Raw genomic sequence first — 15521 nt, 5'->3', positions numbered from 1 at the left:
GAATCATGCAAGTTCTGGCCTTGTCTCTGTGATTTTCATGCTGTATCTCCACGCTTCCGTTCAGCGTTAGCTTTCACAGAAAAGGAATTTTATTCATAAAAGTAGCTCAATGTGAAATAGGTTTTACATACTTTCTTTTATCTCTGTAGTCAGCAGTTTAAAATAATGAGTGTTCATCTGCAGAGTGTGGACACCAGAAGCAAAATGCTTTTCTCCATTGGATTAAGAGGCTGCTGGTTTGTGCTGTTCAATATTTCCTGTTTTGCAGGATTTACAGTTCATCCAGGTGACAGATGGGTCCTGGAAACAGGCAGACTTTATGAAATTACAGTTGACGTGTATGATAAATCAAGCAATAAAGTGTATTTATCTGATGTAAGTTGAAATGTTTAGATACTTTTTTTCTGTGACTGTCTCCTAAATCCTGACTTGCTTTGGAATTATTTGAGTGATTTCTTATTTACATTGAGACAGGACAGTGCAAAGCTTGTTGTTTCTTGCCTCTTCATTTTTTCCTTTGTTTTGTTGTTGTTACTTTATAAAAATAAAGCACTCTAGGTGATTCATGTGAAGTTATTGGAGTCTGAAGTGCTGTAGAAAAAAAATGGAAGTTGGGCAATGTCTTTTAGGTTGGATGGGGCTTGGAGCAACCTTAAATCACCCAGTGCCACCCCTGCCATGGGCAGGGACACCTTCCACTGTCCCAGGCTGCTCCCAGCCCCAGTGTCCAGCCTGGCCGTGGGCACTGCCAGGGATCCAGGGGCAGCCACAGCTGCTCTGGGCACCTGTGCCAGGGCCTGCCCACCCTCACAGGGAAGAGCTTCTTCCTTAATTCTATATACCAGGTACCAAATACACATAGTTCTTAAACTGCAGAGGAAACGAAATTAAAATAATTCAGTTGCAACAAGAATAAATTTATTGAATTACTGCTTTTGAGAGTATTTGATCTAGGGGAATATAATTTTATTTCCTCATAATTGCTTTTTGGGATACAGATCTGAGTTTGAGCTAGAGCTTAGTACTGTGCCTTTGGGACAGTATATTCATTTGTTCTTTTATGTTGAAGAAGGAAAAAATTAGAAAAATACTGTAAAATATGAATTACTTAGTGGTATAAATATAGGTACTTTCATGTTAAATTACATTTAGCATGACATTTAAAAAGAAACTTTCTGCGGAGTTAATGTCTCTAAAGGTAAAATCTTACTGAAAGACTGAAACTTCCACAGGGAGAGTTCTAATCAGTTTCAGCAGCATGTCTTTGAACTGTGTGATTAAACATTTGCTTACTGACTTCTTGTTGTATGTTTAGGGCTTTCTGTCCCCCACTGATGTCAGTCACCTGTGGCAATTTCTATTTCATATTCTGGTTTTAGAAGATCCGAATTACTACAGAGCTGTCTGGAGAACACTTTGAGGTGCTGCAGTCCTCTCTGAATGGGTCCTGTCATTGTGTGAGGGCTGTAAAGGCAGGTCAGACCACGATTGATGCTGCACTGACATCAGTTGTTGACCGGGTGTGTCTGTGTGAAAACTCCTCTGCTTCACTGGTAGGCCTAAAAATAATTGAGCTGTGCACTAGTGACTTCCTGGCAAAAGGAAACCTAAGAATGACATGGGTCTGAGCTGTCTTTGAACAGATTAAGAACCAAATTCTAAAATCCTTTCTTCATGAAAACTGCCAATTGAGTCAAAAGAGGATTTGCTTACATTAAAGACTGTGGGATTTTGCTCCCGAGCCTGTGGCAAACTCCTGTTAGGGCAGTGGTGCACAGCACTGATTTCTTTTCTTGTGGCAGATCCTTGTGCTGGGCAAGGGGCCTCTCACAGGCTGAGGGAATTTTACACTTTATTGTGGTAGGATCATCACTCATACCCTGACCTTGTTCTGCAGTCAGTTACATTGGGGAAGTTTGCTGTCAGTTGGGAAGTGCCCTTAAACTCTGGAATGACAATTTGCCAAATGTATCAGCCTGCACATTTCTCCAAATTACTATTCATTTACTTTCTGCTGGTTGGGCAGGCTGCTGAATGTATGGCTAACTAGGGCACGTGGTGTGGAAGTGAATTGCTTTTGCTTGAAAATTCAACACTTCAACCCATTTGCTGTAAAATCAATTTAGTGATTCCTTGGGCAGGATTTAGCAGCTCCTTCAATGTGATACACCTCAGTCATTTTGTGTGTCAGAGATGTTCTCTTCAGTGGAAGAGCATCCCTTGAGAGTTGTTTTTCCCTCAGAAATGCAGTAACAGTGTGTTGTGCCAGAGGGTTGTAGCACTGCAGTGACAGCAGAGCTCTGAAGGCCAATGTTTGGGAGGGAGGACTGAGCAAGGGCTCTTTCAGGCTGAATTTTGTACACAGTGGGATGAGCAAAGAGTAAATATAGGTGTTGAGCCTCCAGATTGGCTCTCCAAGTGAGGTCTCAAAATAGGAGCAATGAAAGAGTATCTTTTTTCTTGCCTTTTACATTAATGTGGGCACCTGGATCTTCAGGAGCTATTTGCTCACTGGGAGCTCTGCTCGTAAGTGGTCCTAAATAGTTTTCCTTCCTCTCTGATGTGTTTTCAAGAACATGTCTGTACCTAAGGACTAAACATTAACTCTGGGAAGCTCTGTGATGCCATTTATAACACCGTGGTTTTGCACTTTGCAGGATGGAGGTGTTCACACCTTACCAGTTCCAGTGAGAAACCAGCAGGATGTGGAGATCCATGTTCCAATATTGCTTGTACCCAGCATTCTGATGTTTCCTTGGCAGGCAAAAGCAGGAGTCTACCAGTACACCATCCAGGTATGCCAAAGAAGTACCCGGCTGCAGGGTGTGTAACTCATGCAGGCACACTGAGGCCTGACACCACTGAGCTAGGGCTGACTGTGGATACTTCAGGCACAGTGCCATCCAAAATGTAACTTGCAGGAATTTCATGGGACGTTAGTTACAGGAGTTGATATGCAGTTTTAAAAAAGCACCAAGAAACCAACAAACATAAAAACCCCACTGATTGTACCTCTTGTCTTCCCTTCCTCTCTCCCTCATGCATGCACCACGCACCTGTGCCTGGAATGGTTTGGAATTCCAGGAGCATCCTACATGCAAAGATCCACAGCAATCATTAGAGGCTGCCCTTTGCTGGCAAGGATGGGAAATATGAATGGGAGTGTGAAGTGACTACAAAGAAGGGCATGACAAGATTAATTTGCAGCACTCTGCCAGCCTTGGACATCAGTATTCCTCACTGGCCACACACCTTGTGCTCCTAATACAAAGTTCCAGGGAGGCAAAGGCCCCAGCTTATTTACAGAAGGGATGATTTCCATATTTACTAGGTGTGTCTTTGCTCCCAAGCTGTCAGTTATTCCTTTTGCTTCATGAAGCAAATGGTTTGTATGCCAGTATCCAGTATCTCCAGTCTAAGTAGGGAAAAGAAAGTTGTGCTTTCTCAGCCCAGACTCTTATCTCAGGCCAGTGATACCCAGACCCTGCACTCAGGTGTTGGATGCACAACTCCTACCTCTCCCTTTTAGCATAAAGTGGTGCTCAGTGTTGGATCTGTATTAAGTAAACTATAAGCAAATAGGCAGCAGGACACTTGGTGCCAGGCTCTCCTCCCAGGTAACAAGGGATAGGATGAGAGGAAACATCCTCATGTTTAGCTTGGATATTAGACAAATTTTTTTCACAGGAAGAGTTGTCAAGCCATGGCACAGGCTGCCCAGGGCAGTGGTGCAGTCACCATCCCTGGAAGGGCTCAAAAATTATGGGGTATGGGACCTGAAGACATGGTTCAGTGGTGGACTTGATAATCTCAGAGGTCTTTTAGAGCCTTACTGATTCAGTGACTCCATGGAGAGAATCAATCTCACAGGATTAAATTGCATTCTCCATTGTGAGTCTAAGGGCAGCTACACTGAGTTAAGCCCTGCATAACTCGACTTGTCTGTTCTGTGGGATTGGTTTGGTTTACTTCATGCTATTCCTGACCACACCAGCAGAGTGTGGCAAAAATTCTTAGTACTAAGTCTGCATTTGCAGTACTTCATAATTCTGCTGGAATTTTCCCAGTAAAGGAAAGGAAATGTGGTTTTGTTTCCTACGTCTTTCACAGTTCTATTGTCACCTTATCTTGCAAATATAATGAAGTATTTCACTAGAGAACATTCCTTCATGGTACTGCAATAATTGTCTTACTTTACTCTGATGTTCTTCTATAAAAACATAGAAACTTTTTTCTCCCAAGATTTAAATTTTGCTGAAACTGAGACCTTTCTTCTGTTCTATAGATTCCACAAGACACGTGGTCGACAGCATACACACAGCTCAACTGTTCCTGCCTCTCCATCAGAGTTTGCCTCCCACTGCATAGCTTCAGTCAGGCTATTTCAAATGGGTGAATAAAGTTTTTCTGAAAATAAATTGAAAGGGATTTTTGGATCTAGCCAAATTCTGTTGATAGCTGAAGTAACTCCCTCCAGATGGTACCAGAATGCCTGGCAGGTTTTCCTTTGGCAGCTGTCTGGTTTGTTGGGGGTTGCTTTGTTCATCTTTGTGCCAATGAGATGGTTTCTGTTGCCTTCCTTCGGCGCAGGCATGAGAGGTGCAGAGCAGCTGTGCGAGGTGGGCACGTGGAGGTTCCTGGGGAGGGCACTGCTCCCAGGTAGCAGTGTGGAGCTCCTGCCAGGCTCTGGCTAATGGTGAAGCTGCATGGGAAGCTGCTTTACCCTTCCTCTCTCTCCTCAGTGCATACTGACTGTCAGAGACAGAAAGCGTAGTGACGTGTCTGGGGTTTATGGCAGGGACCTGAGACTTCATAGTCATTAAGACTATGCTCATCCCCCTGTTTCAACTGAAACACCTTTACAAATATGCTGAGCCCTTGGATTCTTTCAGCCTTTCTCACCACATCCCATGCATCTCCTGTAACACATCTCTGCCTGTTTATTTGGCCGTGTCCTTCTGTAATCAGATTGTGCATGTGCTCTGAGAAAGGAAGATGGGAAGATGGGAAATGACCATCCTCTTAATTTTATTTTTTTTTTCTCTTTCCCTGGTAAAAATTACTAGCTAAGCTCCTGTATAATTTAGACTTGTTTGTTTTCCACACTGTCCCTCTAGAGAAGATTTATCACCTTGTTCATTTTTAATTATGAAATTGGTTAAAGGAAATGCTGAGGAAGTAAAAGAAATTAAAACAATATACATTTTAAAATAGCTCCAGTGTTCACCTGTGTTTTACTCTGATGGAACTATTGACATTTGTTTTGGTGTGTGAAAGAAGCCAAAATTAAAATGAAAGGTAGAAATCTTCTCATCTCTCTATTGCTTTTTAAGTTCTGAGGTGTTATTTTTTTTGTATGTCCTATTCTCAGTGCACTCCTGGTTTTCACGCAAGATATCCAAAGCTGTGGAATGTGAAAACCATGTACTTGATTAAATGTTTGAAAGATTTTCCCTCTGTATTTCAGGCTCAGGGTGGAAGTGGCAACTTCAGCTGGTCCTCTTCTAACCAGGCAGTAGCCACAGTGACAGTCACAGGAGTGATGAGCACGGGGAGTGATGCTGGGGTCAGCATTATTCGGGCGTTCAATGTGCGGAATCCGCTGCTTTATGGCAAAATGAAGGCAAGAGATTCATTGTTCAGTGCTTGTTCTTGAATGTGGCTTTTGGAAACAGCAAAGGCACTGAGAATGCCATAGGCAATCCCCTTCCACTTCCTGCCCTGTGGCAGGTTAAGTGATTCCTTTCAGTTTGTGCTTTAGGGAATCCAGCACTGTCCAGTGCATTAACCTGACTCCCATTTTTGCCCCTTCCTGATTTCCTTGGCAAACCTTTTTCCCTGTTGGAAGTTTTAAGTGCAAGAATGAAATGGTAATTAACTCCTGGCCTGGCCATCCAGGCAGACAAGCCACACTAGAAATTCATTCTGTAGGGTGATAGGTGGGTGCTCTCCCTTGATACCAAAGGGTGACAGTTGTTACCAGGATGTACAAGGAAATTTCTGTCTGGAGAAGTAACTGAACTGAGCACTGTGCTGCAGACGGGCTGCAAATACCCGAGCTGGCCAAGAAAAAACAGTACTTTAGGAAAATTAGGAGAAAATGGCAATAAAAAACATAGCTCCCAAGAGGGATTTTGTGGTGTCTCTTCAGACCATCCCCTGTTCTTAGGTCATGGTGGTCAGTGTGTGTGGCTTGGAGCGAGGAGAATGCAGGAACAGTACATGTGGTGGCCCAAAGGGAGGGGTGTGACATGAATTAAAATCTGTTCAGAATTTAGCTTACACACTCACTCTGAAATAATTCTCTGAACAGCCTTAGATGCTGCTTTTTAGCAGTGCAACAGTTACCAGCTGGAGACACAGGGAGGAAGATTTTTTCAGCTCAAACTTCTTATCCTCAAACATGAGTCAAAGTCTGAAGACAGAAAGAAACCTTCAGACCATGTGAGCTTTCAGAGCAGTGTATTGCACAATCTGAATAGGTTATTTTTGAATGCTTTTTTTTCCTGTGTTAGGAGCTGCCTTCTGTGTGAACAGCTCTTCAGAGTTCTGTTTACTGACCTCAGTGAGTCAGTTTTTAGTAGTAGTAGTTTTAGGAGTAGTTAATCCACACAGATTACATCTTTAATTCTGTCCCATATAGTTTGGTATCCTGAAGCCAGTTGCAGAAGATTAAGTAGTTAAGATCCTGCAAATAAAAGCTGTGATTGCTGTGAAATCTCTGGTCTGAGGTAGGTTCTTTAATGGACGCTAAACCTCTCCCAGCTGGTGATGATAGCCCCTGGAGATAGCACACAGCAGTCCACACTTCAAAGTCTGCAAAGCAGAGGAGAGAATGACAGGAGCAGCAGTAAAAGGGAAGCTCACCAAGCTGCTGTGGGCTTGGGCTGGCGTGGAGCAGAGCAGTGACCCAGCCTGTCCCTGTTCTGTCCCTGGCAGGTGTCCGTGAGCGAGCCCAGCGCCATGGAGTTCACTTCCTGCCAGGTGGAGGCACACGTGGGGCAGGTGCTGGAGCTGCCCCTGAGGATCAGTGGCCGGACCAGCGTGGACAGGGGCGAGCTGGTCCCCCTGAGAGACTGCTCACAGCTGGAGCTGGGGGTGGAGCTGGAGAGCCCTGGCGTGTTCAGCCCACTTGAAGGTGCTTTAACTCCCTCCCTGGTTTGGAAGTTAAATTGGTGACAGGTCACACCTCTCCCAAGTCACACTTCTCCCTTAAATCACTGATTCATAGTTCTGTACAGTATCCCCACAGAACTGCCAACCTCAGAGGGGAGGGGGTCCGAATAGTTTTATTTTGAGGATATATTTGCTTTCTTATGCAGAATGGTTTGAGTTGGAGAGACTTAAAAGTTCTTCCAGTCCCACCCTCTGCAATGGGCAAGGACACATTTCACCTGTCCCAGGCTGCTCCAAGCCTTGTCCAGCCTGGCCTTGGGCACTTTCAGGGATCCAGGGGTAGCCACAGCTTCTCTGGGCACCCTGTGCCAGAGCCCTACCACTCTCTCAGCCAAGAATTCTTTCCCAGTATCCTGTCTAAACCTTTTCTCTTTCAGTTTGAGGCCATTCTCCCTTGTCCTGTCCCTACATGTCCTTGTAAAAAGTTCTCTCCATCTTTCAGGTAGGCTGCCTTCAAACAGCTCTGTGGAATTTGATGACCATGCCTGGGCATTTCTTTCCAAATAAGCTCTTGTATATTTTTAATTTATCTGACAGGAAGACTTAAGCCAGCTGCTGATTTTTGCAGTGGGGTGAGACTGAAGGCTGAATTTCAGGGTACACCAGGCTGGTGGTTGTGTACACCCACGGGCACGTGCGCCTCAGTGCCAGCATCGCCATCGCCGCTTATCTCCCGCTGAGAGTGAGTCTGCTTCCCCTGCTCCTGGAGAGATCCAGGATCCAGCACTGAAGCACCTTTACATGACAGGGAGCAGGTTATGCAAGGAATAGGTTTGAAAAACTGAGGTGGGTGGGTTTACATTCCACCACTGGCTGGTTCAGTGAAGAAGATAAGAAAGAAGCTGAGTGCAGGGTCAACAGATGGAAATACAGAAGAGGCTGCTTTGTTGCCTCATCTGCAGAAGCCTAGCACTGACTGCAGGCTGAAATCTGAGTATTTCACCATAGCTTTCCCTCAATATGGAAAAAATGTTAGTGCAAATACTACGGATTTGTGTTTATAATGAATGTAATGTGATGTTGTGAAACACAAACTGGAAAGGTTTTTGTGCACTAAATGTCAGGTTAACTGCTGTGGTGGTGAACAGCACAGGCTGTCCCAGAGATGCACATCAGTGCAGAATTTGTTAGACAAGTGTGAAGTAAAACTTGTGTAGGAGAATAACTACATACACTGAATTGTTCTGGAGAGAGCACTGGCAAGTGAAAGTACAATTTGACGTAATTTCATCCATTTTAAATACTTCTTTGAAAGTATAGCAGAATACTATCTCTCTGTGCTCAGAACAATATATTAAGGGTCTCCCTTTTGCTGTAATTCTTCATGAGAGAGATGTGATTAAAAGGCAGCTAAAACTTGTCTTTGGATCTGTTGCTTCCTTTGAATCTAATCCAGCTGGACAGAATCCTTGTGGATTTTAGTGCAGCTCTGTTTTTCGCTAAGTGTGCTGACAAACCACTGCATGGGAGAAATCACAGCCTTATCCAAGTATAGCTGTTCCATTCAGAAGGAGGTTTATTTTGCAGAGCACAACCAAACAGTGTAAATAGATGATTAATTTTCAATTAATTAATTGCTTACAGGCTACCGATCCACCATCAGTTGCTTTAGTGACTTTGGGTTCCTCCAAGGATGTGTTGTTTGAAGGAGGACCCAGGCCATGGGTCCAAGAACCTTCCAAGTTCTTCAGGAAGGTTGCTGCTGAGGATGCAGAAAGCATTGCCTCCTCTTTACTTGAACGTGCCACACCTCGAAACAGCAACCAGCACTGGGTTAGGGTGCTGTGCAGGAGCCTGGGAGAGCAGGTGAGTGCCAGAAGGGCTTGCTGTTGCCCTCCATCAGGTGCTGAGAACTGGCTCCAGACACATTTATAGTGCCATATGCCTGTTATGTAGCTAGATGCTTTTATAATGAGCCAGTAAAGAACTTGGGTAAGTACATTGTTTATGCATTTTGATGCAGATTTTAGAGTGAGCATTTCACAGCATTACATTAAAAAGTGGTTTATGATGGGTTTATTGCAGTATAAACCCAAGTTGTGGAAGCCTTGTGTTGTGGGATGCATTGAACATCCTAATGAGTGCAGGTTCAGTTTGCATGAACAGGATCAGAGCAGAAGGTTACTGAGCAGGCTGACTCCCCTGCCTTACCTGCTCCTCTTAACTGTGTTACCTTCCAGTGTAATTCTGTTTATTCTAACAAATGGCAGCCCCAGGAATTGACTGCTCTACTCTCTGTGCAGCCTTGGTGAGCGTGGCTGTGCTCATTTTCCACTTGGTTTTGTTCTCTCCAACATACAGAAGTGATTTCTCCTGCTTTACTCACCCCCCTCAGCCCATGGAGCTTTTAGCTTCAATATAGTGTTCTTCTGCAATTCTGCAAGGCTTAAGCATTTTGGTGGGGCTGCCAAGTTCCACTGATTTCCTCACTTTGCAAAGTGGAGCTGTTTCTGTCAGTGCAGATTCCAAAGGAACAGGCCTTGCTGTTGGTGTGCAGCTCTGTGCAAGGCTGGCTGTCCCCAGCACATCACCCCTGCATGGCTCTGCCCAGCACCAGTGCGTGGGGGCATGGGGCAGGTGACCAGAGCTGCCTCAGCCTTCTCTGCTTTTAGATCCACTTCACTTTGCTGAAGGCTAGAAAAGGAGTGTAAAATAAAAGATAAGATGTTTTTAAACACACTGAAGTGGCTATAAATGTTGCCTTTGAGCTGTTCTGTTCTCACTCTGCAAGAACACCTGCAGTTTCCATTCTCAGTTACATGAGATTTGTTGTTTGAATCAAATTTGATAGTAATGAACATGAACACCGAGGAAAGAGTTCCCAGGAACAGTACTTTCATAGTGATAAAGAATTGTTCTTGAGATGTGCTCCCTCTTTTACATCTTCCTGTGTCTTAATAGTGCTGTAAATCTCCAAGCACTGTATTTTTGCTTTTCATTCTGATATCACAGTGTAACTGAGACCTGTGGAAATACAATGTGCCTGAACTAAACTCTTTCCTCATTTGCTGTTTTCAGGTTATTGCCTTAACAGTTGGGAACAGCCCCACAGTCACCAACCCTTTCCCAGTGGTTGAGCCTGCTGTGGTGAAGCTCATCTGTGCTCTCCCTTCCCGGCTGGCTTTGATTCCTGTTTATGGCAGCCCTCAGCTTGCTCTCTCCTGCCCTTTCCTCCAGCAGAGCAAGCAACTGGTAAGCCTGGGAAGTATCAGGAGAAGAAGGTGTTCTTAGAGCAGAAAACTCAGTGTTTGGAGCTCCATGTGTGAAACATCGCAGCTGCTGCAAGAGGAGCAGTAACTGGTGCTGTGGCCACACTGTGCCCTTGGGAGCCCTGCACAGAGCAGGCTGGGGGAGTCCTGCAGTAAATGGACAAGAGATACGTATCGATTATCAGGCATAAGGAACTTTGCTATTCTGTTTTTCTTGCTAACAGGTATTGTCACTTGTTGGCTGCTGAGTAAGCCACATTTGGTTGTGTTAATATTCCCTGGCAAATGTAAAAGTCATCCTCCTTCCCTAAAATGAATCATTTTAAAGAGCTTCTACGTAATAACAAGAGGAGATGGAGACTTTTGTGTATTGTTAGCCACCTCAGAGCTCACCTGCTTTTCTGGCTCCATTATGTGTCAGCTTACCTTGTTGCACTGCTGTTGCTAATGTATTTCACCAGAATTGCAACACCAGAATTTTGAGCTTTAACAAACAGCAGTGTTTGTAATCATTTATTTGAATTTTAAAAACAATTTCCTTGAGCTGTGGTTCAATTTTGTTGTTGTTGGTTTGGGGATTTGTTTTTTTCTTATGGTAATTCACTGTCTAAAAAGCCCCAAAGCCATGCTCCAGTAAAACCCCCTTAGAGTTCAGAGATTCACAGAATGCTCTGAGTTGGAAGGGACCCAAAGGGATCATGGAGTCCAACTCTAAATGGCCCATACAGGACTTGAACCTACCTGGTGTAAGCAGCACTATGCTCTGACCAGCTGAGATAATCTCAGGGCTGTTGGAGCACAGCTGAATGCCTTGCACTGATGGCTCCTTTTAATGAACATTCCTTATGCGTTGATGTTGTAACAAACCTCATGGAATTCAGCATATGTTTTTTTAAATGATTAAAAAATCCTGTTGTATTGGTTCAGTTCAAAATATTCCTTCTTTTTCAGGTTCCTGTTTCCAATTACCACAATCCAGTGCTGGAGTTGGCTGCCTATGACCAGCAAGGCAGGAAATTTGATAACTTCAGCTCCCTTAGTATTGTGTGGGAATCCACAAATAAGGCCATTGCTCGTATTGAGGCGGAGCTGCCAATGGAGCTGACTCTGAAGGAGGAGGGCAATGATCAGAAGAAAATGCAGGGTATGAGTGGGCTGAAATGAGCATTTCTTTGTTTGAAGGTCCGGATTAAATCTGTTTGGCAGTGTCTGATCTTGATTAAAGAAATTACTGTAATCTGCAGTCATACTTCAGTTTAACATCAGTGTGCATGTTTTAGTGTGTGCTATTAAAGAGAGGAGAATAAAGGAACTAAGTCCAATGTCTAGAACCTGTCTTGAGGGAGAAAGTTCTTGTCTGATGAGAATGAGCCTAGAGGAGCTGGATGTATTTCTCATCTTTGCTGCATTCTAGGCTTACAAACTGTGGTAGCTGACCGTGAGTTTGGAACTGCTGCCATCTCTGCCACTGCCACTGGATTCCAGCAGCCCCACCTGAAGGCAGCCAGAGCCCAAACAGCGGTAACAGTACCTGGGGGGATTTGCCATTTCCCTGTGGTCAATGCTCAGTGTTCTGGTGGCTTTATTTCCCCCACACACAGTACTGTACAAATCAGGCAGCGCCCTGGTGCAGTCTGGTTCATTCTGCAGCGGTTTGATACTGGTTCATGGTTTTCCTGCTTTCCTCTGCACTAGGTGCTGCTATCCAAATCAAATTTGTCCAAATTCTTGGAAGTTTTTTAACCATCTGAGCAAGGGCATTACAGAGAAGTGTTTCAGTTGGTTTTGTTTCAGTTTAGGGTTTTTTAATGAATCTCTGCTGCTTGTCCTTCACTAAAGCAGCCATGTGCTTCATGCAGCTGTCACTGGGGAAAGCAAATGGATTATTGCCCCTGCAGAGCTGGGTGGGAAAGTTCTGCATGAGCAAAGCAAAAGCTGACTGATTCCTCATATGGACCATGTGTTATTCTGGGCTCTGACTGATGCTCTGTTTTTTTTTTTCTTTCTGATGCCAGCCATAAGCCCAGGCTCTCATTTTACAAGTCATTAGCCATTCCCTGAAATACTTAGTGTGTTGATACTCAAGCTAGGGAAGAAAGACAGTAAAAGGTAATGATGATGAGCAAAGAGGGCAGGTGTAAATAGCTGGCAGTTTTCTGTGTATGTCACTTTTGTAAGCTGAATATAAGGGCAGGTTTCAGCCTGTGGAATAACCTGACATGTGCAATAACTGACTCTTAAAATATTCTGCTTCCTAACTGGAATTTCTGTTTAATCTTGTTAGCAAGATTTAAGTGGATTTGAACTATATGCAGTACCTTGAAAACATACTTGAGGCAAAAAGTTAAATATGCACTGAGAGGTTACAGGGTTTAACTCAAAGCAGGTAGCAGATGGGCACCAGTAATGTGAAATATTCTGTGGGCTAGGTTCCTCTCAGCTTGGCCCAGGTGTGGCATCTGCTTAGTAAATTCTTTGAGAGGTGATCTTTTTTGCCACTTGGTTCTTGACTTTTCTTTGAGGTTTCCACTCTTCTCATGTTGGGAAAGCATGGTGCAGATGTATTTCCCCTGAAGCATTTGACTATGGCTTAATGAGAATTACTGCAGAGACACAGTTACTTTGCTGCTGAAGTTATTTGAGATATTTGGTTGTGGTTTTTTTTTTTTTTCTCTCTCTTAGAAATCGAGCTGTAATATGGATACTTGATGTTCTACAATCATTTTGTAGTTCACTGTGCTCTGCTTTGTTAAGCCAGTATTATATATTCTTTCTTACTTTTCGAAATAATTAGTAAAGAGACTGCAGTAAACTTTGCCTTGAGTTCAGAGAACACTGGCATATTCTTAAGTTTTATTCTCTGTGTTTAAATTTAGGAGGACTCTGTAGATGCCAGTCCTGCTGCACTTTGTGGGCTCATGAATGAGTTGTTTTTTTTAAATGAGGTGACGTGGGTGCATTTTTCAAGTACATCAGCAATGGGCTGCTCTGCTCTGCTTTCAAACCTGCCCATTCTCCTTTCTTGCAGCCAAAAACACAAAACAGAAATCTAGTAGATGGGATATTAAGATGCCTTGACTGTTGTTCCATGTTTAAGTGGAACACCCTATTATGCCATTAGGGAAAGATCACATCCTTTCTACATCAAGGAGATAATTCTACTAATGAGGTGAAATGGGTACAGAGTACTGACTTCCTCTAGAAATCTTTTCCTTTTCTGAGCTAATGTTGTTATGAGTGAGTGATTAAAGCTGCATTTGTTCCAGTATTCATGTACTTACATTTAAGGAAGAATTTCTTTTGGTGGCCTGCTAAGAAGCATGAAAAGATGAGTTAGAGCTAGAACACCTTGTGCATGTTCCTTATCATTCTGTATGAACTTGGGCCGTGGCTCAGAGTTAATACCCTGTCTGTGCTTGTCAGACATCATTCACTGATGCTGCAGTGCTGGGCCCTGGTCCTCTGCCTGTGCCAAGGGTGCAGAACAGAGCAGCCCTGAGGATGCCCTTCTCTGTGCTGACTGACTGAGCCCTCTGGATCTTGTGGGCATCTCATCCCTCAGCCTGTGCTCTGAGCTTTGGTTGCCTGCCTTAAACATCCTCCCTGCACACACAGGACTCTGCAGTGTTGTGCCTCTTTCTGTAACTGCTACCATTGTTCTTGCAGCACGAGGCTGTGCTCCCAGGGCCTGCCACCATTGAACTGGTGCTTGTGGAAGATGTGAAAGTGAGCCCCACTGGGCTCTCCATCTACAACCACCCTGACATCCAGGTGAGGAGTTACTCTGCTGCTTTCCAGCTGCAGGGAGGAAAACATCACACATTACTGATGCTTGAGATGCTGCTCAGCAACCAGGATGGCAGCTCCGTGCTGAGAATCTTTGGTGCCAGGGAAATCCTGGATAGCCTGGAGGTGAGGGCATTCCCAGGGAGTGTCTCAGCACAGCTGAGAGCATTCTGAGCTGTCACATGCAGCTTTCTAATGCGAGGCACTCCCTGCCATCTTCACCGTGTCAAGGTTTATTCCTGAGATGATTTGGAAATGCTCATCTTGGAATGCTGATTATTCCTCAGTTTTCACTTTTCACAGGATCCCAGAATGCTTTGGGTTGGCAGGACCCTGAAGCTCATCTTGTTCCAATGCATTGCCATGGGATGCCACTCACTCACTGGGTTGCTCAGGAGCCCATCCATCCTGGCCTCGGGTTTTGGGCTCGTGCAGGTGTGGCAGGCTCACCTGGGCATACAGCCTGGCATGTGTGAGCCAGCTCACGGGTCAGGAAGCCAAAACCTGCTTTACCCCTGTGGGGAAGTCTTGCCCAAGTAAGTGTGTGACTGACTGCCCATAGCTCACACAGCCCATTGAGGCTCTGTGGGTTTTGGCTGTGTGGGGTTAGCCCAGACCTGTGGACGGGGCAGGTGAGAGGCAATAGGCAGGGGGAAATGCTGCAGGTGTCACTGTACGGGTGCACCTGACTCCTCTGGAGGGGTGAATTGCTCAGTGTTTCTGAGGAATCACCCATTGCTGGCAGCTGGCCTGGAAGAGGGAGCTGTGCTGTGCTGTGCCAGCAGTCTGTTCCAGGTTGGATGTTCCCTGTGCAGGTGAAATGTGAGTCCCCAGCCGTGAAGGTGCTGGAGAAGGAGAAGTCCTATGGGCTGCCCAGTGATGTGGTGTACACTGTGAGCCTGGCTGATCCCAGAGTTACCAGCCAGGGCTCCCTGTCCACCAGTGTGACTGTCTCCAGTCCCATGACAGACCAGTCCATCACCATCCCAGTGACAGTGATCTGACTGACAGAACCACTGCACCCGTGAGATGTAAGTTTAGATCTGCACTCCGTATGCCAGCAGGAACCTTTAATTTCTCTGATGTTTATGAGGTTAACTCTTAAAGCAGGTTGGAGAAGATGCTCCTTTTAACTCAATATTGCCTCCTCCTAATCAATTCTGCAGATGAAGCCAATCTCTTCCAGCGGTTTGGTGAGTCTTACCAGGTGATGATCTTCACGCTTTTTGCACTCTTAGCAGGGACAGCTGTTATGATCATAGGTAAGAGAAGGAAAGATTGCACAAGAATTTTTCTCCATAGCTTCTTACAGTGCGTTAGGTGTAAGATAAAAAGGAATGATTGCCATGC

General features: G+C 44.7%; 1 long non-coding RNA gene across 1 annotated transcript; it reads left to right on the top strand.

Annotated features, from left to right (window-relative positions):
* The first annotated feature begins 1376 nt into the window (after positions 1 to 1376).
* On the top strand, positions 1377 to 5578 carry LOC144246975 (uncharacterized). Its single transcript, XR_013340690.1, has 3 exons — positions 1377 to 1520; positions 2658 to 2795; positions 5468 to 5578. It is a non-coding gene; the product is annotated as an uncharacterized LOC144246975 (long non-coding RNA).
* Positions 5579 to 15521: the final 9943 nt, after the last annotated feature.

Source organism: Lonchura striata, chromosome 12, assembly GCF_046129695.1.
Source record: "Lonchura striata isolate bLonStr1 chromosome 12, bLonStr1.mat, whole genome shotgun sequence".
Lineage (NCBI taxonomy): Eukaryota > Metazoa > Chordata > Aves > Passeriformes > Estrildidae > Lonchura > Lonchura striata.
This window is presented reverse-complemented; position numbering and strand designations above follow the sequence as displayed.